This window comes from Thalassophryne amazonica, chromosome 14, assembly GCF_902500255.1.
Source record: "Thalassophryne amazonica chromosome 14, fThaAma1.1, whole genome shotgun sequence".
NCBI classification, from domain to species: domain Eukaryota; kingdom Metazoa; phylum Chordata; class Actinopteri; order Batrachoidiformes; family Batrachoididae; genus Thalassophryne; species Thalassophryne amazonica.
The window spans coordinates 62,862,386-62,875,229 of record NC_047116.1 but is presented as its reverse complement, the minus strand read 5'-3'; the positions used below and the strand labels follow the sequence as shown (position 1 = coordinate 62,875,229).

The following is a 12,844-nucleotide window of genomic DNA, read 5'->3' as shown; positions in this document are numbered from 1 at the left end:
AAAACGTACTTTATAGTCACCCTTTCTTGACTTCAATGAAAATAAATACTTGTTTTATGAAAAGTAAAATAAAGACCTCTTTCTTGACCTCATATTTAACTGTTGACAGCACTGTAACAGTAAAACTTGCTATTCCTAACCTACATTGTTTATAAATGTAACTATTAAATTCATTCTAGCATTTTTCTAACATTTAAATTCTCTCTAAATATTTTACTTGTCGAAATTAATATTATTTTAAGTAGTATTAGTAGTTGTAGTAAAAAAAGACTTCAAAACTGGACCTTTAATCCAGGGTGCTGTGAGGGGGGCACATCCTTGCCCCACGCCCCCATTCCATCTTGATTCGCCCCTGCTTTGGCGTTTGAGCACAAAGAATGGATAACATTTATTTATGCAGAAAACATGACCAGATTTACAGGTAAGAAAGTTTTATTGCGTTTTCACATCATGTGGTCCTCAGAAAGAGAGTTTAGGTGCATTTGAGTGGAAAATAGTGTTAGCTGTTGACGCGTCGCAGAGGATCAGCTGTTTTTAACGAGACAATACGGAGCGGCTCAGTTCAGAATTCTAAATAAAGGAGGAAAAAAGTATAAAAATGTCTTTGTAAAGCTCAGTGCAGGTGTGCTGATCACCGTGCTTTAAGAGGTGAGGACGAGTCGAGCAGCTGCAAAAAACCGTGGATGAAAAGCTCACAGCTCGCTTAAAGTGGGCAGTTCAGTCGAACCCCGACCTCCTGCCCACAGACCACGTTTAATGCTATATATATATATATATATATATATATATATATATATATATATATATATATATATATATATATATATATATATATATATATATATATATATATATATATATATTCTTCTGTACTTTATTAGAATGATTATTAGTAGTAGTAGTAGTGGTGGTAGCAGTAGCAGTAGTCATAGTATAGTAGCATTTTAGTTTTATTTTTAGCCTTTACTTTTTAGTCTCGATTAACATTTTGTGATACTTAGTCCAAATTTAGTCATAAAATTTTATGTGTTGTTGACTTGTGCTTATTCTCAAAGAGAATTTTCATTGAGCACCAACCAACAACCTAAATACATAGTATTCATGACAATATGCATTGTCTGCTGCTTTGGACTTGAACTAACAGTCTTTTTCAAGACTTTTTTACTTTTTTACTTTTTAATTTTTTTTTTTTTTTTTTTTTTTTTTTACTTTTTACTGTGCTCCAACGCCTAAGGAAGACCTCTAACGGTCGAAACATCGCGACGGAGCACTTTTATCAGCTAACTTTCATTAGCGTTGGCAGGCTAACTAGCTTGCTAACGCTTTTGTTTTTATTTTTTTTTATTTTTATTTTATTTTAGCACCGTTGTCGTGCGTTGCCTGTGCTGCTTCATGGCCTGTTTGGTGCCTTGATTGGGGCACTCCTTCTGCTGAATCACCTCTGGATTATTTGCACATTATTCACTTTGTGTGTTTTTGGGAATCCGCTAGCTTAGCGTAGCTACTAGCTCTTAGCCGATTTAGCATGGCGGCTTCTCCTGTCTCTCCCGCACTTTTCTGCTCTGGGTGTGAAATGTTTAGTTATTCCTCGGCCTCCTTTAGCAGTAACGGTACTTGTAATAAGTGCAGCTTATTCGTAGCTTTGGAGGCCAGGCTGGGCGAAGTGGAGGCTCGGCTCCGCACTGTGGAAAATTCTAAGCTAGCCAGGCCCCTGTAGTCGGTGCGGACCAAGGTAGCTTAGCCGCCGTTAGTTCCCCCCTGGCAGATCCCGTGCAGTCGGGAAAGCAGGCTGACTGGGTGACTGTGAGGAGGAAGCGTAGTCCTAAACAGAAGCCCCGTGTACACCGTCAACCCGTTCACATCTCTAACCGTTTTTCCCCACTCGACGACACACCCGCCGAGGATCAAACTCTGGTTATTGGCGACTCTGTTTTGAGAAATGTGAAGTTAGCGACACCAGCAACCATTGTCAATTGTCTTCCGGGGGCCAGAGCAGGCGACATCGAAGGACATTTGAAATTGCTGGCTAAGGCTAAGCGTAAATTTGGTAAGATTGTAATTCACGTCGGCAGTAATGACACTCGGTTACGCCAATCGGAGGTCACTAAAATTAACATTAAATCGGTGTGTAACTTTGCAAAAACAATGTCGGACTCTGTTGTTTTCTCTGGGCCCCTCCCCAATCAGACCGGGAGTGACATGTTTAGCCGCATGTTCTCCTTGAATTGCTGGCTGTCTGAGTGGTGTCCAAAAAATGAGGTGGGCTTCATTGATAATTGGCAAAGCTTCTGGGGAAAACCTGGTCTTGTTAGGAGAGACGGCATCCATCCCACTTTAGATGGAGCAGCTCTCATTTCTAGAAATCTGGCCAATTTTTTTGGATCCTCCAAACTGTGACTGTCTAGCGTTGGGACCAGGAGGCAGAGCTGTGGTCTTATACACCTCTCTGCAGCTTCTCTCCCCCTGCCATCCCCTTATTACCCCATCCCCGTAGAGACGGTGCCTGCTCCCAGACCACCAATAACTAGCAAAAATCTATTTAAGCATAAAAATTCAAAAAGAAAAAATAATATAGCACCTTCAATTGCACCACAGACTAAAACAGTTAAATGTGGTCTATTAAACATTAGGTCTCTTTCTTCTAAGTCCCTGTTGGTAAATGATATAATAATTGATCAACGTATTGATTTATTCTGCCTAACTGAAACTTGGTTACAGCAGGATGAATATGTTAGTTTAAATGAGTCAACACCCCCGAGTCACACTAACTGTCAGAATGCTCGTAGCACGGGCCGGGGCGGAGGATTAGCAGCAATCTTCCATTCCAGCTTATTAATTAATCAAAAACCTAGACAGAGCTTTAATTCATTTGAAAGCTTGTCTCTTAGTCTTGTCCATCCAAATTGGAAGTCCCAAAAACCAGTTTTATTTGTTATTATCTATCGTCCACCTGGTCGTTACTGTGAGTTTCTCTGTGAATTTTCAGACCTTTTGTCTGACTTAGTGCTTAGCTCAGATAAGATAATTATAGTGGGCGATTTTAACATCCACACAGATGCTGAGAATGACAGCCTCAACACTGCATTTAATCTATTATTAGACTCTATCGGCTTTGCTCAAAAAGTAAATGAGTCCACCCACCACTTTAATCATATTTTAGATCTTGTTCTGACTTATGGTATGGAAATAGAAGACTTAACAGTATTCCCTGAAAACTCCCTTCTGTCTGATCATTTTTTAATAACATTTACATTTACCCTGATGGACTACCCTGCAGTGGGGAATAAGTTTCATTACACTAGAAGTCTTTCAGAAATCGCTGTAACTAGGTTTAAGGATATGATTCCTTCTTTATGTTCTCTAATGTCATATACCAACACAGAGCAGAGTAGCTACCTAAACTCTGTAAGGGAGCTAGAGTATCTCGTCAATAGTTTTACATCCTCATTGAAGACAACTTTGGATGCTGTAGCTCCTCTGAAAAAGAGAGCTTTAAATCAGAAGTGTCTGACTCCGTGGTATAACTCACAAACTCGTAGCTTAAAGCAGATAACCCGTAAGTTGGAGAGGAAATGGCGTCTCACTAATTTAGAAGATCTTCACTTAGCCTGGAAAAAGAGTTTGTTGCTCTATAAGAAAGCCCTCCGTGAAGCTAGGACATCTTTCTACTCATCACTAATTGAAGAAAATAAGAACAACCCCAGGTTTCTTTTCAGCACTGTAGCCAGGCTGACAAAGAGTCAGAGCTCTATTGAGCTGAGTATTCCATTAACTTTAACTAGTGATGACTTCATGACTTTCTTTGCTAACAAAATTTTGACTATTAGAGAAAAAATTACTCATAACCATCCCAAAGATGTATCGTTATCTTTGGCTGCTTTCAGTGATGCCGGTATTTGGTTAGACTCTTTCTCTCCGATTGTTCTGTCTGAGTTATTTTCATTAGTTACTTCATCCAAACCATCAACATGCTTATTAGACCCCATTCCTGCCAGGCTGCTCAAGGAAGTCCTACCATTATTTAATGCTTCAATCTTAAATATGATCAATCTATCTTTGTTAGTTGGTTATGTACCACAGGCCTTTAAGGTGGCAGTAATTAAACCATTACTTAAAAAGCCATCACTTGACCCAGCTATCTTAGCTAATTATAGGCCAATCTCCAACCTTCCTTTTCTCTCAAAGATTCTTGAGAGGGTAGTTGTAAAACAGCTAACTGATCACCTGCAGAGGAATGGTCTATTTGAAGAGTTTCAGTCAGGTTTTAGAATTCATCATAGTACAGAAACAGCATTAGTGAAGGTTACAAATGATCTTCTTATGGCTTCGGACAGTGGACTTATCTCTGTGCTTGTTCTGTTGGACCTCAGTGCTGCTTTTGATACTGTTGACCATAAAATTTTATTACAGAGATTAGAGCATGTCATAGGTATTAAAGGCACTGCGCTGCGGTGGTTTGAATCATATTTGTCTAATAGATTACAGTTTGTTCATGTAAATGGGGAATCTTCTTCACAGACTAAAGTTAATTATGGAGTTCCACAAGGTTCTGTGCTAGGACCAATTTTATTCACTTTATACATGCTTCCCTTGGGCAGTATTATTAGACGGTATTGCTTAAATTTTCATTGTTACGCAGATGATACCCAGCTTTATCTATCCATGAAGCCAGAGGATACACACCAATTAGCTAAACTGCAGGATTGTCTTACAGACATAAAGACATGGATGACCTCTAATTTCCTGCTTTTAAACTCAGATAAAACTGAAGTTATTGTACTTGGCCCCACAAATCTTAGAAGCATGGTGTCTAACCAGATCGTTACTCTGGATGGCATTTCCCTGATCTCTAGTAATACTGTGAGAAATCTTGGAGTTATTTTTGATCAGGATATGTCATTAAAAGCGCATATTAAACAAATATGTAGGACTGCCTTTTTGCATTTACGCAATATCTCTAAAATCAGAAAGGTCTTGTCTCAGAGTGATGCTGAAAAACTAATTCATGCATTTATTTCCTCTAGGCTGGACTATTGTAATTCATTATTATCAGGTTGTCCTAAAAGTTCCCTAAAAAGCCTTCAGTTGGTTCAGAATGCTGCAGCTAGAGTACTGACGGGGACTAGCAGGAGAGAGCATATCTCACCCGTGTTGGCCTCTCTTCATTGGCTTCCTGTTAATTCTAGAATAGAATTTAAAATTCTTCTTCTTACTTATAAGGTTTTGAATAATCAGGTCCTTATCTTAGGGACCTCGTAGTACCATATTACCCCATTAGAGCGCTTCGCTCTCAGACTGCGGGCTTACTTGTAGTTCCTAGGGTTTGTAAGAGTAGAATGGGAGGCAGAGCCTTCAGCTTTCAGGCTCCTCTCCTGTGGAACCAGCTCCCAATTCAGATCAGGGAGACAGATACCCTCTCTACTTTTAAGATTAGGCTTAAAACTTTCCTTTTCGCTAAGGCTTATAGTTAGGGCTGGATCGGGTGACCCTGGACCATCCCTTGGTTATGTTGCTTTAGACGTAGACTGTGGGGGGGTTCCCATGATGCACTGTTTCTTTCTTTTTTTGCTCCGTATGCATCACTCTGCATTTAATCATTAGTGATCGATCTCTGCCCCCCTTCTCGGCATGTCTTTTTCCTGGTTCTTTCCCTCAGCCCCAACCAGTCTCAGCAGAAGACTGCCCCTCCCTGAGCCTGGTTCTGCTGGAGGTTTCTTCCTGTTAAAAGGGAGTTTTTCCTTCCCACTGTGGCCAAGTGCTTGCTCATAGGGGGTCGTCTTGACCGTTGGGGTTTTTCATGGTTATTGTATGGCCTTGCCTTGCAATATGGAGCGCCTTGGGGCAACTGTTTGTTGTGATTTGGCGCTATATAAGAAAAAAGTTGATTGATTGATTGAATATTATCCTTCTTATTTCAAAAGTTGTAATCTGTAACCATCACCAATCATAAGTAAGCATCAAAAACAAAAGTTAATCCAATCTGAATCTTTTTGTTGATTTTATCCATAATTTCTATTTCAGTTTCATTTGTTATTCAATGATGTACAATAAAATAAATTTTGTTTCATTGTTTGTTTGCATTTTTTTTTCCTTCTTGTTTTGGTCCTGAAAAAAATGAGCATCATTGAATTTTTTTTGTTTTAGTTTTCTTTGACAAAGTTAACACTATAATCAAGTGCACTGAAGTCAACTTAGTAATTCATGATATAAAAGGATCAGGAGAGAAACTGCCTGATGTTGGTGAGCCTGTGGTTTTAGAAGCAATGTTTCATTTTGTTCTGAATGCAAAAAGAAAATGTTATTTCAGTGCTGCCTTGCTTTCATAGTTCAACAGCTCAGTAGATCAAACATAATCATATGGGAAAAGGGATCTTAAATGTGGATTAGTTGAACCAAAACAAAACTGAAAATGGCGGTGACAACCATTGCACACTAGATTGGATACTGGATAACTGTGAAATAATTCACAAATTAAATCTTTTCTGCACAGCCTGGCGATATGTGGTGACTCTTACATTCATGAAAATGAATCTGGACTGCATTGTGCAGCAACATATAGCCAATGAGATAAATGTCAACACAACTACAAAAATTGTAAATAAATATTAAAACATGTTCTTTAATAGAGTAGGGGATTATAATCTGAGGGGGGAGTTTAACTTAAAACAGTGGGCACGTACAACATTAAAAGGTTTTTGTATTTCTGTTTGTGAAGTGAGGATGTGGAACAAATTGAGGGTGGAGCTCAAGAAATGTCCAAGCATGAACTGGACATGGAGGCACATGGTTTTTTGTAGGTATAAGGAGGAGGAAGGGTGTTGAGGGTTAGGGTGTTTTGTTGATCATTGTTTAGTTGTGTGCACTTTGTTTTTCTATCTTATAAATATGTAGTATAAAATCACATGCATTGCATATGTATGTAGGTATGTGTGTATGTAGGTATGTGTATATATGTATATATGTATGTATCTACACTAGAGATGTTTATGATGACGGGACTTGAGTTTGTGTTGTGTTAAATGTGTTTGTAGCATGGCCCAAGCAGAGGGTCACCCCTTAGAGTCTGGTCTGCTTGAGGTTTCTTCCTCAATACATCGGAGGGAGTTTTTCCTTACCACTGTCGCCTGTGTGCTTGCTCTGGGGGTTGGTAATGAGTATATATGTATGTTTGTATGTATAGTAGGGTGGGCATTTATAAGCTTTGCTTCTGCTCACCCCCTTTTGGTCACACATGTCACTGTGGAATTGTCTTGTGTATCAGTTTTTTTGTTACTGTTGAGTTTGTGTGCCAAATAAATTCATTCATTCATTCAAAAGGGACAGACAGTGATTATCTTCATAGTCTACTGCCTCTCACAATTTGGTGATGGCAGACAAGCTCTGACTCAGAAATCAATTAAATATTTTGGTCATTTTTTACATTTGTAATTTATGCTGTGGATTTTCTAATCCTAAATTTTCTGTTTCAATATCCAAACTCAAACCCATTACCCAGTGTCACTGTATCAGAGCACTTCAATAAGATCTGTTTTTTTTTTCTTTATATTGCTTATTGACACAACATTGTGCAGTTTTTAAAAGCTACATGCATCATTATTAACACTAATAACACCACTGTGGATGTCATGGTCTGTGCTGTTTGGCTGGTTTTTGTTTTCTTTATTTCCCACCAGGTGGCGCACAACCTGCAGCTCGTTTCCACCTGATCAGGAGCTGCTGCGTTTAAAGCCTGGTGATGCAGCTATTGATTGCCAGAGACTTCTTGATGAAGCCGACTTGTGTTTGATGATTATGTTGCTGTTGAAGAGGAGGATTTGCTGATGGATGACTGACTCACTGGTTGAGTGAACGAATGAACTCTCTACAAACCTACCACACAACCTTCTGCTTCTGTTCAGCCATCAGACAGCATACTTCCTGAGGTAATCCAGGTTCTCTATCTCCCGCAATAGAGCCTGCAACTTTAGCATTCCCTCGCGCCTCCCTGTTTGAGCTTCTATGACAACTTGTTTGATCAGCTTCTACCTGCAGCTTGCATCTGGAACTTTCTCTGGTCTGCACCTGCCGGTGAAGTTTTTGATCCTAAACTCAGCCTGGAAGTATTTGCTGTGTAAATCTGACTGTGAACACTCTTAAAATAACTGTCTGCATTGTAAAGTGCTTTGGCCTCACCTCAGCCTCTCCTCCTCCTCAGAAACTCAGCTCCATTGCGGCCACCTGGTGCCGGCTCCCCTCCTGGTCCAGTTCTTGCTGTGGCTTCCAGCTGTTCCATCGCCTGGAGCAGGCCGTGTCCTCCACTCTACAGACCACCTCACTTAATTTGTTCTGTTGATTCGTATGTAATTATCAGTTATTCATTCCTTGCATTTGGGTCCAGTTCAAATCATGGGTTGGCTTCAATCTCCCACCCAAACCGTAACAGTGGGTCCTAATTTATGCTATGCTGTCAACAAAATCTTTGTCTAAATTAAGCAAGATAATTCAGTGGAATGCCAACTGAAGACACTTGTCTGTGCCACTGGGCAAAACATTTAATCTGCATTAACTCAGACCACCCAGCAGTAAAGGGGCACCAGCACTGGATAGGGAGTAACATGTGATGGGCTGCTGTCTTCATCATATGATATCTGGAGATAGGCCTGTATACAGGCCTTAGTTCCTGTTACTTTGTTTAAGGTAATGCTTCCAAATCCTGGTCCTCGGAACCCAAAGTACTGCAGAATCTCCTTTTCTCCAAGAACTAATTAGAGATAATCAGCTCCATCAAGTATGTTACATTGCCCAAGCAGCTGTTACTGATCTACTCTGATTAGTTCAAGGACAAATGGGTATAAGTCCTGGATGGATGGCAGGCTGGCTCCGATAAAATTTTTCTGCAGACCTGACAGTTCCGAGCCAGCCTCCACCCAGGACTTATACCAGTCCAGGACCAGGAAGTGAGCTCATAACTGCAGACCCCTCACACCCTGGAAACACACTGTTTAAACTCCTCCCCTCTGGTCTACGTCAAGATCCCTACATCAGAACAGCAAGACATAGGAACAGTTTCTTTCCACAGGCCATCACACTGAACAATTTAACCTGCCAAAAAACCTCATTAATTCATATACTTCGTGTACAACTTCAATCTGTTTGTCTGTTTCTCTTTTGCAAACATTTTTATTGCACATTTTATCTGTACATGTTTACTGTGAATTATTTAGCGTTAGTATATATTCATACATGCTTGTACAGAGTATGATTCAAATCAGTCAGATGCCTTGTATTCTTGTAGATACTTGGCGAATAAAGGCTCTTCTGATTATGAATTGTGCAGTACTTTGGCTGCAGAGGACCAGAATTGGGAAACACTGGTCTAACCCATCAGAAGTGTGGCTGTAAGTGACGATAATATTAAACTTGGCAGTTTCATTTCCATCAGCAATGCTACTCATGTCTTTACATCCTCAGCCTCAGAAGTTCAAAGATATCTAGAGAGAATGTATGGAGTCAAGATCTTTTGACAGGTGTATGGAAATGCCAAAGACTTCACAGAATGACGGAGGTCCAAGTCTTGAGAGTTCTGGTACTTCTGGTCTTATTTTATTGTTGTGAGGCCTGTAGGCAATCACTGGCTGTCTTTGACATGAAGCTTCTCTGAAGAATCCTTCATTGGCACTGGAACAACTTTATGCCAAATGTGTAGTTACTTAGATATCAAGATGAGGTTCTTTGCTTGCATCCTGACCAAGCATCAGCTATTACACTATGGGCCAAGGCAAAGGTAACACCCAAAAAAAACCCCAGCAGATAGATGACTACATTCAGTAGAGATGGCTGGACTAGTTCTTTGCTTATGTAGCTGCAAGTTAAAACCCAAACCCAAGGCCTCTGTTTTCGGTGACGTTAAATGTCTGTCCCTGTGAGTTTTACAATAATTATGTACAAGTACTTGAAAGGTGCATTGATATTATTTTACCTCAGATGAAACCTCCAGTTTGATCATAAATAACAACTTATTTTAACTCAAAAGTTGCGTAAACTTTTTTGATAGCACTCAATGGAGTTGTTGTGATAGCTTGAGATACCCTTAATTGTAAATATCACCAAAGGTAAACACTAAATATGTCTCTCTGTGTGCCGCAAACAGCCTATACTTCAAACTTCAATTACTACTATCTAGCTCATTACCACTCTTCACTTGTGTGTGATGATTAATGTTTGGACTGCCTCATTGAAAAAATACACTGTTTACTCAGGTAGAATGGTAATTAGCTATAGATGATTAGTATCACCTGAAGGTCAGTTAGACTTATGGGACTGCTAAAAGAAACACAGGAATAATGACTATGCCCTGGTAAACACACTTATTCTCAGTTTTATGTGAATTTAGAGAAGATTTATGTTCTTAATCATTTTGGTTTCAACCTGGAAGAAATTCTAAATTTTTCCAAGTGAAACCTGGTGTTCATCAGGGATGCTTTTGTGCTCCTGCACTGTTCAATGCTTGCATGGATTTGGTGTTGGGTAGGGTTGTGTAAAACATCTTACAGCACTTTATTTTTTTGGAGAAGGAAAGGTCTAATGACCTGGACTTCACGAGCCATGCTCTGATCTTTGCAGAATCAATGAATATCCTGACTGTAGTACTGAGTCTGGGTTTGTAATTGACCTGGATCAAGACTAAGATCCAGGTTTTCAAATATTTTCTTGAATCGGCCATCAGAATGTATCTGTATGACATAAAAGTGTTGAGCATGTAGAGATATTCATGGGCTATATCCAGGCATCTTTTGAGAGGACCCAGAGACATGGACTTGGACTTTAACCAGTGATCGAAGGTGATAACTTGTCTTTGGTACCAGGTCTCTTCAAAGGATCCTTGGGCAACCACTGGAATTCCTTAGTGTTAAACAAGCTTAGGGAGACAGAGATGAGGAGTATCACTTGCATGGTGAGCAAGTGTCTGCTATGATATCTGGCCACATGTGTTTCTCTGGGCAGGGTTTAGTATGCAGGTGCCTCTGCATCAAGGACCCCAGTGGCTAGATAAAGCCAAGGTGCAGGTATCAGCTATCTGCAGCAGATGAATGGTTACTTTCAAGATTTGAGAATGTACTGGTTGTTTGACTGGTTGTGATTCAAGATCCAAGAGGTTTCTTAGTGACGTGGGTACAGCAATGTGCTCACAAATGTCTCGATTTTAGCTTCAAGATATCACAGTTGTAATTACTCTGTTCGGTGGCAAAGTTTGGTATTGTTTTCACTGATGTATGTGTGTATGTGTCCATGTGTCTGTGGACAAGATAACTCAAAAATAGCTGGATGAATTTGAAATGTATGCACATTGATCTGTCTCATATCCTGCCCTCTACACCCCCACATTCAACCACAAATCGTCAGTGCAGAACACCTCAAGAATATTCACATTCACATAAAACCTGAAACATGTACTTATCACAGAAACCAAGAGCAACAGCAGGAATAACGCCATTCTCAAGGTGCTTGTTAGTGATCACAACTGTGACATGCCAAACAAGCGTGCTCTGAGTGCACAATATCCCCCGCTGGCAAATGCTGCTTTGGTATAAGTGATTGCTACCTTCCTTTAACATTTGAAGGACTTGTACCAAGTTTCACAAAACTCCTGCTAAAAATATGAGAGGAGTTGATTTCAGAATGTAGGCACCCACTCATGAAAATAACAGGGTCTACATTTGTTAATCAAGGGCCATAACACTGGTAAAATGAGCCCAATGTGAATGATTTGATATTATATAACGGCTGAATGGATCCTTGTCATTTGATTGGTGCTTTGTATGTCACATGACATGGATTAATTCATCGCATTTGTGTTGCATTGCATTTAGAGTGCGGCTTGGTTCCATTTAGAGTGCAAATTTGGTTCCATACATTTGGTATCATTGCACTCTCACCTGTGCACGCACACACACACGCAGGTGTGGGCACGTGCCAGCCGCGCACACACATGCTCGCACACGAGTACGTGCATGCCCACGCATGCTCATGCACGTAGATGCAAGTGCACCCACACATGCGCGTGCGTGCGCACGCACGCACACACAAAACCAATCCACTGTGATGCCTGGAGGTTGTTAGCAGGAAAAAAGAACAAAAGCTGGACTCATTTCTGACGTGATTTTTTTTTTTTTTCGCTGCACTGAGGACATATTACAGTCTTATTTTTGTTGTTCATGCATGCACAAGCACCGACCACGTTGCGTGTGTGTGTGTGTGTGTGTGCACACGCGTGGGGGACATGACTCTCCTGAGACATAATTTGAGATAACTGACACTGCTAATTCTTGTAAGATACACACACACACACACACACAAAACAAATCCACTGTGCTGTCTGTTAGCAGGAAGAGAAAGAATACCTGGACTCATTTCTGACGTGACTTTTTTTCGCTGCACTGAGGAAGTACACAGCTCGACCGAGCCGGTTGCGTGTGTGTGCGCATGCGGAACAGCGACATGATTGTTTAATTGAGTTAACTGACACTGCCACACACACTAAATCCACTCTGCTGTAAGCCATCTGGATGCATAAAGAGCTGCTCACATAAAACACTGATGTGATTTTTGGCTGGACTGAGGAACTACACAAAGTCTTTTTTTTAATGGAAGTCCAAAGTCAGTGCACAGCATCACTGGACTACACGTCACAGTGGAACACCAAAATGTAAGTCCCTTTTCTGTTGTTTATAAATTAATAAACTATCAAATGACAATGATCTATTTTAGCCGTTATATAAAACAAATAATGAATGTTTTTACATTCTTTCAATGGTATGAATATTTAATTGGGTGAAAGCTGGAACAAACCATTCAACTCGGCTTC

The 12,844-nt window shown here is 40.2% G+C and overlaps 1 protein-coding gene across 1 annotated transcript in view; it reads right to left on the bottom strand.

The window, feature by feature from the left end:
* The window catches only part of lrp1bb (low density lipoprotein receptor-related protein 1Bb), a 1,555,752-nt gene that overhangs the window by 1,385,358 nt on the left and 157,550 nt on the right, over positions 1–12,844 (bottom strand). The gene's annotated exons all lie outside the window — the stretch shown is intronic.